This window comes from Nannospalax galili, unplaced genomic scaffold (genome assembly GCF_000622305.1).
Source record: "Nannospalax galili isolate Female #2095 unplaced genomic scaffold, S.galili_v1.0 scaffold1016, whole genome shotgun sequence".
In the NCBI taxonomy this organism is placed as follows: Eukaryota; Metazoa; Chordata; class Mammalia; order Rodentia; family Spalacidae; genus Nannospalax; species Nannospalax galili.
Window position 1 is genome coordinate 489,258 of NW_008337919.1, and position 10,788 is coordinate 500,045.

At 38.0% G+C, this 10,788-nt stretch overlaps 1 protein-coding gene across 1 annotated transcript in view; it reads left to right on the forward strand.

Moving 5' to 3' along the window:
* Positions 1 to 10,788, forward strand: part of Pde4d (phosphodiesterase 4D) — a gene marked incomplete in the record, with an annotated part of 449,936 nt that overhangs the window by 351,737 nt on the left and 87,411 nt on the right.

Sequence of the window (10,788 nt, forward strand, 5' to 3'; positions counted from 1 at the left end):
CAGAGTTTTAGGCTTTACATTGAGGTCTTTGAGCCATTTGGAATTGACTTTTGTGCAGGGTGAAAGATAGGCGTTTAGTTTCATTCTTCTACAGGTAGAGATCCAGTTTTGCCAGCACCATTTGCTGAACATGCTGTCTTTCCTCCAGTTAACGTTTTTGGCCCCTTTGTCAAATATCAGTTGGCTAAAATTGCAATTACTCATATTTGCGTCTTCAATTTTGGTACTGGCACAAAAATAGACTCATAGACCAATGGAACAAAATTGAAGATCACAAGCTTTTTTTAAACAATAAATTGAAATTATTTTAAGAATGAAGTTCCTATGTGAAAGCAACCAAGATAACTAAGTAATAATTTCACATACTTTCAAGTTCGAATATGAGGCATTTCCACTGCCTAAAACAAAGGGAAATCAGAGTTGCAAATGAAGGTTTCAGATAATCCAAAATTGAATGAACTTTTCAAAAGATAACTTTGATAATGTGAGACAAGTCCCAAAGAAGCCAGTCACAAGCTACATGTGATTTATTCTTTTCCTTGTGTTTTCTGCCCATCATTCCTCATTAGATGGGTTCTGTCCATGAAAATAAAAAAAAATTACATAGCACATTTTCCATTATGTCCAATGTAGACATAATTAGGAAATTGTGGGTTTTTTTTTTTTTTTTCCATGAGCCTTGAAATTCTTTTCAAGCAATCAAAGAGCCATTGGCAAAGGTTAGAGCTGAAGCCTAATTGCGCCTCACGGGTCTTCTGATTGGTTCTTGTTATATTGACTTATAGAAAAATAAAAAACTGGGTGCCAAAATGAAACATGCTCTAAAAGAACTCAGAACACTGTGTATGAGTCCTGGTTCCCTCCCCGATGGTGGAATTTTGACAGTGTAACTTCTGAAGGACTGAATTCACTATGTAAATGAAGGGAGTTGTGGTAGGCATTTGTAAAACTCTTTTCCCTTTTCAATCTTCTATGACTTTTGGTTTCTTTTTCAATTTTCTAGTTTTGTCTTCCTGGACCTCATTACTCACTTTTTTCTCCATTTCCCAGCTACTAGCTTTTTCTATTTTGGGGCCCTGTACAAGTAACTGCTCCTTATTACTTCTGTAAGGTAATACATGCTACACGTAGACATATATTAACACGTTTATATATAATATGTGTATTTATATATAAAATCACCTTTCCATAATTTTTCAAAGCAGAAAGCTCTCTTTGATAACTTAATCATTTGCTCCTCATTCAACAGCATGAAGTTATTATGTTCCTTTTATTATGTGTGAAATAATTTGCTAGAAGGTTGAATCAGTACATATGTTTAGGCTGCAAACAACAGAAGACTCCATTCAAAATGTTTAAATAATAACAGATTTACTATTATTATATATATGTAACCATATAACAAGGATTATATGATAGCATGAGTCAAACATACACCTCAGGTCTGAGGTCTTCTTTCTACCCATCTATCCTAAGTATGTTGGTTCTTGCTCAATCTCAATCTGTCTTTTTAGAGTTGCTGTAGCTCTAATATATTCACAGAACCTTCTCTTTTGTCCCATTTTGAGCAAGATAAAATCTTTTGCCAGAAGCTCTTTACAGGTTTTCCTTCTGAAGTTTCTGTTGGGATGAAATGTATCATATGCTTATACTTTAACCACTTACCCACAGAAGAAATGCTGTGAAATTGGCAAGGGCCAATCATGGTTCTTCCGGTTTGGGAAGGGCCTAGTTTCTCCACTGCTGTGACAAAACACTCTGACCACTACCAAACAGGAAGGAAAGGGTTTATTCAGCTTACAACTCCCAGGTCACAGTTCATCAGGGAGCCCAAGGTAGGAACTCAGGGCAGGAACTTGGAAGCAAGAGCTGGAGCACAGGCCATGGAGGAATGCTGCTTACTGGCTTGCTCCGCTGGCCCCTGTTCATGTCAAATGACAGGAATCACAGATAACTCAGCAACCTTTGAAATTAACTATTCTAAAAAATGTTGCAGATAGGTGGCTAATACACTAATAATGGAAGAGTTCATGTCAAAAAGAAAGGAAACAGAAAGGCTTCAATATTAAATCTGTAAAGACATGTTCATACAATTCATAGAAGAAGGCGTGTGACAAGTTCAAATGTTTAAACAAACATTGAGATTTTGATTAAACAGAAATCAGGACACACGTGCAGTTCTTCTACCTTTTGAAAAGTCATAGAAAGGCCTATCTAAACATAAATGCCTATGGCAAAGTGGGAAAGGAGATAAAACCAGTCTCTGGACTGGGCATGGTGGTGCACACATTTAATTCTAGCACTCAGGGGGCAGAGGCAGGCAGATCTCTATGAGACTGAGGCCAGTCTAGTCTACTAGCAAGTTCTAGGCCAGCTGAGGCTACAGGAAGATTCTGTCTCAAAGAAAATGGGGTCCTAGAAAGTAACTAGACAATTGATAAGTGCCTTGGTATGCAGTTAAAGCAGAAGAAGCCCAGCCTAACTTCGAGAAAAGCCAAAGAAAAATGCCATGAACATAGTATAAAACAACAGCAGTTTCAGAAGGCATCCATATCCAGTGCCTTCAAGAGTGTGGAAAAGTCTAAGGTGTTTAGTCAGCCCTGCAGTTCCCAGCCTTGTGGGCTATGGAGCTCCTTCCTGTTCTTTCTTTACCCCAGCAAGTTGCGAACATTTATTCTCTAGAGGGTATAAAACATGATCCATAGACAAGGGAATCCCAAATATGTTACACTTTGAAGTGCCACATTGGAGACAGAGGTATTAAGTAAATATTTACATATTTATATTTATCATAATACAAAGATTTTTCAATTTTCCTTTCTACCTTATACCCAAATGAACAGAGAGTATCCAAGAAAGGTATTCAAATACTTGTTTAGAGTTCCAACCTTCCCTTATTCGGCTTCTAGCTCTGCAGAAGTCCTCAGGACAGGAGACTGACAATGCCTTTCGTAATCCATCAGCACAAGAGAAAAGACCCAAAGATAGAGAAAGACTGACTTCAGAAAAGTTAGGTAGAAGAAAATATATGTAACATCCTTGTGGTGGTAAGAGGAGATAGAGTTGATATTGTGCCATTCAGTGTAGCAACACTGCTTCTACACAGCAAGAACAGGTTGTAGTTCACAGGAAACAGAGAAGATGACGGGAACTCTTGGAAAGTAAAAATATAATAGCATAGCTTAAAAATTCAACAGAAGAATTTAAAGATAAATTTGAGGACAGTTTAATGAAAATGTAGCAAAAATGCAAAAACGTACAAAATATGAAAGGAAAAATAGAAAGTTAGAGAACTTGTCCAGGAAGTCTAACACCAAATAAAAATTCTAGAAAGAAGAGAAAACTGTAGAAGAAAATAATTGAACAATTCCATAATGCATTAATAGGAATATCAAGCATAATTTATCAACTGAGGAGATATATTCTATTATCAGGCCACATGTGAATAATGAAAAATTGAAAGAGCATATGTTTCCCTAAGATTAACATAGAAACCTAGAAAAGAATGAAGCCCTACCTTTTAAATTCTTAAGGAAATAATTCTCAACTAATTATTATATGCCCATCCAAACTATTAATTACAAGTGATCATAGGACAATGATTTGCCACAAATGCTTATTTGCTCAAGACCTGGCAGAGAACATGTTCACCAAAACAAGGGAGTGAACTCTAAAATGTTGTCTTCAAGAAAGAATATTCCTAAGTGACAGACAAAACAGACGTGGAAAAAACCAATCCAGATTAAAGAGGCTTATGGGAAAGATCACTTCAAGAAGAAATGATCACATTCTCACTGTGTTTGAAAATAACACTCTAATGTGTTTGAACTGGACTTAGATGTTTGCATTAGGGAAAGTCTGGGATTAAATTATAGGTAGAAAGTCACCAAGCAAACCAAGGGCAAGAATTTTCAGCAAGGAAAGCAAAATTGTGTGGAAAAAAAGAAAAAGTAAAAAGACTATGATGCATAAGTTATCTGCTGATAGATTTTCCTTAGTCTTACTAATGGATATATAATAAGTACCCATCAAACCACAATTATAATATACGTTGGAAGGATGGGCAATGAGAACTGCAAGCAGATAAGTAGGTAAATCTTTATCTTCCATCATGGAATACAAATCAATCAATGCCTGAAGAATGAAGAAGTAGCTTATATCATCTAGAGCTATAGCAAAAAATTGTAATACATGCCTACATAAATTTGCACAAATAAAGTCTGTATTTTAAAAGATTGATAGCTTGCACTTATAAGATGTTCAAAATAGGACTAGAGAGATGGCTCAGGAGTTAAGAGCACTGGTTGCTCTTGGAGAGGACTTGGATTCGAATCCCAGCACCCGCATGGTGGCTAACAACCATATGCAACTCCAATTCCAGGGGATCCAATGCCCTCTTCTGGCCTCCGTGTGCATTGCACCACACACAGGTGCACTTACATCCGTCTGGGCAATACACTCATACACATAAAATAGTAAAAAAATAAAATATTTTTTTAATAAAGAGCTTCAAAGCAAGCAAAGGAATAAAAACAGAGATGTCACCATTTTTTGCAAATAAAATTTTCTGATAAGCATTGGTGAGAATATAATGTGACATTCTTCTCCAGATTTCTTTTTTTCAAATTTTATTGTTTTTATTTTATGTGTATACATGTATTGCCTGCATGTTGGTAAGTGCACCCATGTCGTGCAATGCCTGCATTGGTCAGAAGAGGCTGTTGGATCCCCTGGGACTGGAGTTACAGACAGTTGTTAGCTGCTATGTGGGTGCTGGGATTCGAACCCAGGTCTTCTGCAAGAACAACCAGTGTTCCTAACTGCTGAGCCATCTCTCCAGCCTCCACCTCACCAGATTTCTAAAATTGGAAAAATGGTGTAGCATTTCAAGAACAATTTGAATTGTACACATTCAAGAACTTGAAAGTATTTCTTTTCTTTGATTTAGTAACTCATCTATGAGAAGTCTGTCCTAGGGATCTATTTAGAACGACATAGAGAAAGGAAGGGAGAGAGGGAGGGAAGGAGGGAGGGAGACAGGAAGAAAAATACAGAAAGATGATGTCTTCAGTGGTCATCTCTCATTTCTGAACTGAATGGTAGAATGTAGGTGGTAGAATGATGAGGTTTGTTTGTGTGTTTGTTTGTTTATTTTGCATTTGAATCTCACTGGTTTTCCAAATTTGCATACATTATAAAGCCTTTTGATTTAAAGGTTTAAAAAATTTTTAGGTGATTTACATTTTCTGTAGGGCACAGGTGAAGGTACACTGGGGTTGTAGAAGAGTAATAGAAAAGTGTCAGAAAACCTCTTGGTGCCTGGAAATGGGAGAGGTCCAAGGTCATTGGGCCTGGGTGCCCAGGACCACCTGTAGAGTCAAGACCAGAGCTGGTCATCAAGCTGGTCATTCTTGAGAATCAGCCCACCAAGACAAGAATCTACAAATAACAGAGACCTCCCCAGCATACGCCCAACACAGAGGCAAAGCCACTTCTATGCATAACCTGGGGGCGGGGGTAGCGTGGCTGTGGGGAATGCAGCATGGGGAGTTCTCCTTCCTCCAATCTGCTCCAAAGTCAGCCCACCACCAGAGGAATGTGGAAACCCTGCTTCACGTGAGGGGACCAACGCTCCAGCCCTCCGGTGAACCTGGAGATGTGATACCCTCCCATGAGCTGGAGTTGTGGTCCCTGTGGTGAACAAAGACTCTTAATTTTTAAAATACCAATCCTCACAACAAAGAAAATAATTTATGGTTGCCACACCAGATCAGGTTAAAGGTGCCAAAAGGGGAGTGTGGGTGAAGGTTAACAAGGCCATCTGGAAGTGTGAGTCAACCCTGGCGCCAAGAGTGGTTCTGTGTAAGCACTAGAATGTAAATGTTGTTTTCCCGATTGCTCAGGGATCACCCAGGGAAGACAGAGAGGGCTTTCCTTGGATAAAAAAATGCTTCCTGTCTCAGAACAGAGTCTGCAAACACTATGAGTAGTAAGGGATGGGTAGGGAAAGGTTTTATTCAGAAAGAAAATAATGGTTAGCTGACGATAGGAGGATCACCGAAAAATCCCTATAACGTTGTTTAGTCCTTTAATTGCATATTCTGAACCCGGGGAGCAGCCAAGCTCGCACATGGAATACGTTTGCTGTTGACCCCCTCGCTTTTGCATTTATTTATTTATTTATTTATTTATTTATTTATTTATTATTTATTTATATTTGGTCTGATGCTGTGAAATCTGCTAATCTTGATAATCTGCTAGTCTCACACCATGGAGACAGATCTGAATTTACATGGCACAGAGAATGGAGCAGGAATAAGGATGATGAAAGGTTTAAAAAGATTTTTGAAATGTTTTCTTTCATTTATTAGGTGACAGAACAACTAGAAAGATTTTCTAACTCCAGCTGCAAGGATCTAGTTACTGTTTCCCAGGGAAATCATTTTCATTATAGTTCCTCGAATTTGCACATTTTTTTCCTTCCCTCCAGAGTATCTTGACAAACTTTTTCAGCCCAATCAACACCTACATACTCTTACAAAGTTGAAAATTTTCCTCCAGTGTGAAAACTTCCATAAGTAAAAACTAAAAGAAAATAAAATCCTAGTAAGTGCCCTGTAGTGAGCTGCCTCACCTTTACCAGGTTCCAGCCTGTCAGGTAAGTCAGGTAGCTTTTGTCTCACATTGCAAAGAAGGAAATTGAGACTGAGATGACTTGAGTTAACTGGTTCAAGGTCACACAGCTAGATTTGAAACCCAAAAGTGCCTTCTCTTTCAAAAGGTGCATCACCTACTGATCATTTTGCTGGAGATTCGCTTATGGTCTAGTGTCCTGTGGCACTGTGTTAATTTCCTAATAGATAAGTTGTCTTTTCTTGGAAGTTTTTTTTTTTTTTTTTTAATTTTTTTTTTAACATATGACATTAATCAGATTTAAATTTTCACTTACTGTTGATGTTCTTTGCTTTGTTCTGTATTCTACAGGGTTGGACCCCTGAGTCTAGTAAAACACCGTGGGTGATTTATTTAGCATTGACTCTAACACCTGTTAAATGCCTGCCAAATAAAAATTGCTAGTAATATATTTTTGAGTGAATAAATGAACACTTGAGTGAACATGTGAACAAAGGAATGAAGCAGAAGGACTAAGATCTAAGTGCCTTTAAAAAATCTTTATTGTTCAATTGTCCTGATAAAAATTTCTATGCTCATATGAAATGAGCTACCAATATCAACAATTATGTTAAATCAAATGAAATTCGGACCCAAAGGAATTTCATCATGTGTGTGGTATGAGCTGGGACAACTTTTATGCTTTCCTAAACAAAGATTCTAGACTTCATAATAGTCAGTGTTCAAGTTTTGAATTTTTCACATACAATTACTAATCTAGAGAGCACTGAGTTTGAAACCCCACTCCTTAAACCTGTGAGGTTCATGCTCTTTCACTCCAGCATTTATAAGTGATTATTTGGTGGGGTTTTGAGGTTTTCATGAACTCTGAGTAATTAAACATTGGCTACTTAACAGTAAACATCCAAGTCCCATGCAATCTTTTACTGAGAAAATTAACAAATATATCTGTCATATAATCAACTTATAAAAGAAAAGGCTTATTTTTGTCTACCATTTTAGAGTTTTTAATCGATGCTCAGTTGATGCCCTTATTCTTGAGTGTGTAAAATGGGAGACTATCATGTTGGGAATATTTGATGCAGAAAAAGCCAGTTAATGCATAACAGGGAAGGTACAGAAAAGAGGAAAAGACTGTCTCCACTCTCCCTTTTGAGGGCCACCCCCAATGACCTGAAACCTGCCACCTCTTGACAATGAGCTCTGAAGCTTTAAACACAGGGGACTTTGGGACTATATAAGCTATAGCCAAACATGGTGGCACATGCCACTCAAGAGGCAGAGGCAGGCAGACCTCTGTGAGACATGAGGTCAGCCTGTTCTACACAGTGAGTTCCAGGCTGGCTGTGGCTATAGGGAAACCCCGTCTCAAAAATACGAGAAAAAAAAAAAAAGAAAAAAGAAAGAAAAGAAACAACATATAAGATACAAACTATAGTAATATAGTAATATCTATAATATTTATCGGGTAGCTAAAGAGCTCATAATGTATGACAGTGATATGGCTCTAGTAAAGAAATGAAAGCCCATTTTCTGTTTGTCAGCTTCTTTCTGTTTCATTTTTTTATTTCTCATGAAAATCCACAAAAATTTAGAAGCACCAGCGGTATTAAATTATTTCTTCTTCCTACGTCAGATTATTTTTTGCGGGGGGGGGCTTTTTTGAGACAGGGTCTCCCTATAGCCACAGCTAACCTCTAACTCACTATATAGAACAGGCTGGCCTTGAACTCACAGAGATAGTTCTGCATCTGCCTCTGGAGTGCTGGGATCAAATGCATCCACCATCACGCCCCAGGCACTGACTTCTATTCTAACCCTAGGAAGACAGGAAATTGGGTGAAATCGGTGTTTCCTTTAATCTATTTAAAAAATTTTTATTTATTTATTTATTTATTTATTTATTTTTATTATTTTATGTGTATACTTGTGTTGCCTACATGTAGGTGAGTGCACCCACATCATGCAATGCCCAGGGAGGTCCAAAGAGGCTGTTGGATCCCCTGGGACTAGATTTACAGACAGCTGTTAGCTGCCATGTGGGTGCTGGGGTTTGAACCCGGGTCTTCTGCAAGAACAACTAGTGTTCTTAACCGCTGAGCCATCTCTCCAGCCCCATCCTTTAATCTTATATGGGAAAAAAATGTGTCATATGGCAAACCCATATGAATCGAATCTGTTTGGCTTATTCTTCTTTGTAGTGGCATTCAAACTCCAGAAAATGTATCAGAAACCAAGACAGTATTTCAATATCCCCCTACAATCTAGAAATGTTCCAGTATGTGAAAACTTCAGAAACTACCTTTAACTTACTCTCTTTAAAGTTGTACTTTCTGTTCTTAGTTGATTCAGGCTGAACAACAAAATACCATGTCCTGGGTGGTGTGCAAGCAGTAGAATTTACTTCTCAGAGTTCTTGACCATGGAACCTGTAAGATCAAGGCGTCAGCAACTTTAATATCTGATATTGTCCTACTTCCTGGGTCATAGAAGGCATTTCTGGCCATGCCCTCATATAACAAAAAGAAAAAAGTAGCTTTCTCCAGCCTCTTTTATAAAGGCATATTATCCCATTCAGTAGATCTGTGCCTTCATGACCTGAGCAACTTCCAAAGGTCCACTTCTAACATGATCATCTATCATCCCTCCTCCCCCCACCCTTCTTCATTTTCCTTTTGTGATGCAAGCATTTAGGCACTTATCTACATGCAGGCAATACACGCATACACAAAAAATAAAAATAATTTAAAAAATTTTTTCATCGTATGTTCTCCCTCATGTGTGGATCCTAGCACCAAATCCTTTTAAATTCTAGGTCCTTTTAATAAGATGATGCTATACAGCAGTCCCTTCTGCATGAAATAACTACCACCATCACGAATTCAGCTGAGCCTGATCGCTAAACATCGTCACAATTGGGCTTGCTGACAGTTGTGCTCATTCATTAAAGGAGGGCCAAGCAGGGTCATTGGACCCTCACCGGAGTCTCCAGCCACTCTTCCCAGCCAACTGTATGTAATTTGGCCCTAATCACACATAGCCTCCTGGATTTTGGGAGGGCTAAAGTATACAGTCTGGGGATGACTAGGAAGAGAAGGCATGACCCATGCTGGGTAAAGGGTACCCAGTGTGCATACCCTCAGGTCATACATACACATCAGTAACCCTTCAATTATCTCAGTAAGTATACTTAATAAATTCATTGGTTTCCCCAGTAAAACTTTAATCAAACATTGGCTTGATACTAGAACCTTAAGAGGGAATAAACTATGCTTAGCATCCCCAGGAAAAGAAGTCTCACAACAGATGGAAAATTTATTTGTTAATGCTATTTTGTCTCATAATTATTTTTTTAAAAAAAGAAAATGAGGATGTAAAAGATGTTAAAAGGATATAGGAATGGATATATTTTCCAAAATGGACAGAAAAAATGAGAAAGCCTAAGCAAATGATGAAGGTCTGTGTAGGTTTGTTATGATATATAAAGGATGGGACAAAAATAATATATACATAATCTTAAATTTTCTATGTTTAGCCAACTAGTTTAAGGAATAAAATATATATCTATTCAAGGTTTATCTGAGAATATTTGGTTTTTTACCCAAGCTTTTTCTACATAGCACATGATAATTAAAAGTACCAGAATGGTGGAACTAACCTTATTGGATGTTTAACAGCTATAGTTTAAGGCCTATACTAATGTGGACAGAGGGACTTAAAGGACAGTTTTTGCCCCTTGCCCTCCAAGGTTGACTAAGTTCCAGGGGACTATGGAACATCTCTCAAAATGTCCTGTAACTGTGGTGAGTCATCTTTCCTCTTGTTCAGGGAGACCCCACAGGATGAAGTAGAACCAGTGTCCATTCTATAAAGAGGAGGGTCAACTCAGAGGAAACATCTCATTCATACTTTCAAGTGAAGCCAGACATGGCTGAGCAGGACCTTTGACTTATCCTCACATAGAACTGGTAAAAGAAAGGAGCCAGGGACTCCTCCCAAGCCCATGTGACCCCTGAGGAACAGATCCTCAAATGACCTTAAGTGTAAAACTAAATTGATCTATTTGGGCCAACTGCATGGTCTTAAACACCCAAAAGGAAAGTATAACCAAAGAGTAAAGTCATCAGTATACTTCTTTAAGAGTTCAAGGGAATA